At 43.3% G+C, this 5,559-nt stretch overlaps 1 long non-coding RNA gene across 1 annotated transcript; it reads left to right on the top strand.

Annotated features, from left to right (window-relative positions):
- Positions 1-3,480: 3,480 nt before the first annotated feature.
- LOC130520316 (uncharacterized) lies at positions 3,481-4,217 on the top strand. Its single transcript, XR_008948772.1, has 2 exons — positions 3,481-3,670; positions 3,729-4,217. It is a non-coding gene; the product is annotated as an uncharacterized LOC130520316 (long non-coding RNA).
- The last annotated feature ends 1,342 nt before the right edge of the window (positions 4,218-5,559 follow it).

Genomic DNA, 5,559 nt, shown 5'->3' on the forward strand with positions numbered 1-5,559 from the left:
CTGGTAGTTTTCTTTCAAAGAGTCATTGGGAAGTTGTGGCCTCAGCAATGACGTCAAACCCTTCTCATCTACGGGAGCTGAGCTTAATTAACAACCATAACCTGACAGATGCAGTAAAGTTACTGTCTTCTGCAATGATGCATCCAAACTGCAGACTGGAGACACTCAGGTCAGGAGGCCTCTGTTGGTCTTTTCTAAATTTCTTTACATTTCTGCTTTTCTCTTCATTTTCAGATTTAGAAATGTGTTTTTATTTGCCCCATTTATTCCTTTTCCAGGCTGAGTGACTGCAGGTTATCAGAGATCAGCTGTGACTCTCTGGTCTCGGCGCTGAGGTCCAATCCCTCCCATCTGAGGGTTCTGGAGCTGAGTAGGAACCAGCTGAAGGATCCAGCAGTGAAGCAGCTCTGTGGTTTTCTCCAGGATCCTCTCTGTGAGCTGGAGACTCTCAGGTCAGTCAGAGATGATCCAGTACTTTCCCAGGTGTAACTAGTTAGACAATAACTGTTTACATGTTTGATCTTTGTTATAAACGTAGTGTTACAGTTCTCAGAAAAAAGACCACACAGGACAGATTTGCAGTATTAAATTGGTTGTAGAAATCTGTCCCATGTGAGGATGGTCATCAATGACTAGAAAGGAAGTATCAGTTGTAGATTTGTCTTGTTTTATTTTAGGCTGGCCACAAAACCGCCCAAACATTCAGACCAATCAAAAATGGTTCTTCCTGTCTTTTAAAGATCAGAAGGAAAACTAGAAACCCAAAAAGAAAGCTGCTGCAGTGTGCCATGCCCCTTCTCTACTGAGAAAAGCCATCCCAAAAAAGAGAAAAGCCCAAGTGTGAAGTGAGCACCCTGTTAAACCTTGGTACCGAAAGCCTGCAGTCATTCTCATCTTAGGTGGCTTCATTCCAGCCAGAAGCCCAAACCTGCCTCCCTCTTAAAGGGGCAGCAGGTCAGTCCAACCACAGAAACCTTCATGAAGATCTGAAGCTTTCAGCATCCACAATTGTTGCACCTCACTTCCATTGGAGTCCAAATCAGAAGTCAACAAGTTGATTCTACACCGATTCTACACAATGCAACCATTTTAAAAAGGTTTCCATCCATAAGTTTTCACACATTTTTAGATAAATCTGTTTGTTCATCGCCTCCTTCTGTGTTGTAATGGTCATTAAAGAAAATGACCTTATTGGAGTTTTTCTCCTCACAAATATGACTTTCTATGAACGATGCAATAAATGCAGCTTGCAATCTAAGACAATATGGAAGTATGTGTATATAATAGTAGTGGAAGTAGCTCATAAAATAATACATTTGTTCTTCTCATCGAATCTTTCTATGTTATTAAAGAAAAACCTGCTCTTAGTCAACAACATCTAAGACACCAACCAAAAATCCTCATTTTATACAATCTAATATAAAACAGTAGAGAAGACTCTTTCTGCAGAGACACTGGTGGCAGGAATGCAGAAGTATCACCTGCTCCACTTGGAAGGTGGAGCAGAAACCACCAGCTGAGAAGGTCCTCAGCGAGAGGAAGTGGTGGAGAACCATGAAACTTGCTAAGCTCCACCTCAGCTCCAGAGACGGGCTGAGCTGGAGCTGTGGCACCAGGTATCGCCCAGAAGAGCCTCCAACAAACAAGCTCTTCTCTTGGGAGGAGAGGGCTTTGAATCTCAGCTCAGTGTGCTTGTCTCTAGTAGGTGGCAGCTGCACCTTTTCCTGAGGTCTTTGTTGATGCCCTGAGGGGATTGATGCTCCTGCAATGTTTTCTGGCAGCACTGAGCTTGCAGTGGGGCAATCAAACACACTGTGGGGTGGCTCTCTTTCCTTCTCTCATCTGGAGAACAAGTGACAGCTGCCAATCATTGTTGGAGAAATGTGCAGTCAGGGGAACGATGCGTCCAGACTATAGCCACCCTTCCAGCATCCAGCAGTGTCTAAAACCTTTGATTTGGTTTCACCAGAGAGTGTAGGGATTGCAGGGTCGCTGCAGCATCACCCACAAGCTATCAGGAGTGGGTCGCTTTGTCCCAACTCCTGACAAGAGTTGAGTGCTATTGAGAAATGTGGTCTCACAAACTTGGAAGGTATTTTGACCTACACACACTTTACATACGGTGTAGATCTTGTCCAACCGCCCTGAAAGAACCCAAAATAGGAACATAGGGCAGATAAGCCGGTGCAGGACCAGAGGTTTGTTGCTTGTAAGCTGTGTTTTGCTCTGGTACATGTTGATTTTTATTTGTCTTCTCTCAAAATAATTGTTATTTTAGCCTAAGTGGCTGCAGTTTATCAGAGACCAGCTGTGATTCTGTGGCCTCAGCTCTGAAGTCCAACCACTCCCATCTGAGGGTTCTGGACCTGAGCCTCAACACGTTGCAGGATTCAGGAGTGAAGCGGCTCTGTTCTGGACTGGAGAGTCCAAACTGTAAACTGGAGAGGCTCAGGTCAGTCTTCATTTTTCTACCTATATACCAGCTGCTAAGATGGTGAAGTGAGGCTGTTCTCAACACTGCTGTGATGCACCACATTAAAAAAATTCCTTGGAATATCGTGAATTCAGGTCTGACCCAACTAAGAACTAACGTAGGCTTAGTACTGACGCAGATAACATGCAGACCTGCACCGTATAACCTTATCCTGCATTTTTCAGATTAGACTACTGCTGGTTATCAGAGATCAGCTGTGGCTCTCTGGCCTCGGCGCTGAGGTCCAATCCCTCCCATCTCAGAGAACTGGACCTGAGTGGGAACCATCTGCAGGATCCAGGAGTGATGCGGCTCTGTGGTTTTCTCCACTCTCCAAACTGCCGACTGGAAACTCTGAGGTAAACACCATTCTCAAAAATGTCCATTATTCCATCCGAGGGTCCTCACACTTTCTGAGTGTGTGTGTTGTGTGCCCAGTTCCTTCAGGAGGGAGGCCACACGGGGACCACTTATTCATGATAAACTGATTTAAGGACAATGAAAAAGCCGACAGATGGTAACCAAAATTAGACAAAACTACGTGAGGGTGCCTGGTAGACACCAGCCAACGAGGAGGGAGATGGTGAGGGAGACAGGAAGTCATCTAAGACAGGTTGTGCCTTTAAAGATGAGCCACAGGTGAGATGGATCTCCATGATGAGATGGGAGGGAAAGAGGTGGGAGAACCTGGGAAGAGTGAGGGCCAGAACAATATATATTCTCCTCTGGAACAGTGCAAACCTGAGAGGTTGGAATTATGGTAATTACATATTACTATCATTTTTTCACCTGGAACTCAATTAAATATTTCCAGATCATGCCTTTGATTAACCTTTCAGATGAATACTGGTTTCACTTATAACCTTATAAAAGTTTCCCTTCTTTATTTAGATTAAGTGGCTGCAGTTTATCAGAGATCAGCTGTGACTCTCTGGCCTCGGCGCTGAGGTCCAATCCCTCCCATCTCAGAGAACTGGACCTGAGTCAGAACCAGCTGAAGGTTCAGGAGTGAAGCTGCTGTTTGATCTCGTAGATAATCCACACTATGGGCTGGAGACATTGAGACTAGCTGGTAGAAGCCAGTCAACTCCCGCTCATCTGCTGCATCACTCACTGACCACTGGTGAAGAGCATCTGTGGAAACATCTGCCGTCTACTCCCTCCATAGATGAAAAATTCAGTTTTTAAAAAGCGCTGGTGGACTTTCAGGAGGTCAGTCGATGGTCGACAAAGCAGAAGCAGCTTCGCCTTGAAGTTAAATTAGTTCCTGGTATCACACAATGCATCTTTATAAAGTTCTAAATGGCTCCTCGGCCACTCTTATAAGCATGGAAACATTCTCTTAATTGTCTCTTCAAATGTCTGTATTATACGTTACTATTTTACATCATGCCTTCAGAATCTTTAGGGTTTAGTATTTACTGTCTCTGTGACATGGAGCATTGGAATATTTCAGCTGCAGCCAGCAAAAACCCATCAGAATGACGGCTATCGGTGGGAACCGCAGGTCATTTGACTTTAGTCAGTCTGTTCAATGTTATAGGATTTATTGCAATCTAATAAAAACAAATAAGAAATGTGGGAAATAGGAAATAAAAAGAAGCAAAATGACCAAATAAATCTCCCATGAATACTGTAAATTTAAAGATGTCAAGAATGGAATATCAGCTTAAATTTAATCAAACATAAAGTGAAAAGGCCTCCTTTAAGTTTACTGCAAAAATAAACACAAAATCAAGAGCGACACGCGCCAAAAACGTCTCATTCTCTCTTCTGTCTCCACTCATTCTTTTATATTCTCTTAAGATAATGGGGACGGGGTCGTGTGATAACAAAACAAGCTAATTGGGGACTATATTTTTGTTGCAAGAACTTTGGCTCTTCAGAAGTTTCTATGTTGGCTTCCACAGATTGTGCATCCACTAGAAACTCAGTGTTTTTGAGGAACTACCAGGAGTGGCTGGAGTGGAGGCCAATGACGCTATAGCTACATATAGGTACATATAGATCACCGTTATCCTCAACCCAAAAGACCACCAGTTGGCGCAGCAATACTAAAGATAGGAGGTTGTGGTTGTTGCGCAGACGCGGAGTGATATCACGCACAAACGTGCCCTATGTTCTATATACCGTATGTTCGCGACCAAAGGGCGCACCGTATTAAAAGGTGCAGCCTCAGTTACGGTGCTATTTCTGTATTTAACACATACATCAGGCGCTCCGGATTATAGGGCGCGGGCATGGTAAAACATACCGCTACCATAGCTTCAAACATGCATGCTAGCGCGTATTTAGCAATTTTGCAAAAGCCGGCAAGTCGAACAACCGACAACAATGTTTCCAAAATTAAAATTTTCGTATTTTTGTATTTTGTTATTAAGCCCCGGAGGGCTGAAGCAGGACCGCTGTTAAAAATGTATCAGTCCGCGCTTCCAGTTCTGGTGCAACGTCCAGTTCTAAATGTATGAATCCGCGTATTGACGTTTCAACGTCCCATCAGTAAACGGAGAGATTTGGATATAGTCCCCCTGAGGTGGTGTTTTTAGAGCAGTTCGTAACACCTTTCTCTTTGCCTGATAAGAGGTCCAAACATTATTTCACTTCCCTATAAAATACTCTAAAATTTGCCATTCAAGATCAGATACCACCAGGTATAATTCATCCTCTAAATTTTCACAATTTCTTATTCTGTCAGGCTGTTTTTAAACCTTTGGCAACATCAAATAAAGTACTCAACTGGTATTATGTCAGGCTGGTTACATCCCATTAAAGAAGCCAGCAGAAATAAAGCACAACAGTTACACAGATGACACACAATAATATAGAGGATATAAAAAACAGTGCTGAGATGGGTTTGTGTCACTTTAGTAAAATCAAAGCATTTTTCTTTATGTGCCAGCAATGAACACAATCTAAGAAGTCTTTGACACTAAACATATGGAGCTCCTACAGAACAAACTAAAGATTTGCTGTTATTAAGATAAAGAAATGCAACATTTCCCCCAGAGAAACGATGGCGATGGAAAAAGCCCTGGCTGTGTGTGTGCATCACAGCAGGCGTGGGTTCTCCTCTCTGGAGTCATGCG

This window comes from Takifugu flavidus, unplaced genomic scaffold (assembly GCF_003711565.1).
Source record: "Takifugu flavidus isolate HTHZ2018 unplaced genomic scaffold, ASM371156v2 ctg343, whole genome shotgun sequence".
NCBI lineage: Eukaryota > Metazoa > Chordata > Actinopteri > Tetraodontiformes > Tetraodontidae > Takifugu > Takifugu flavidus.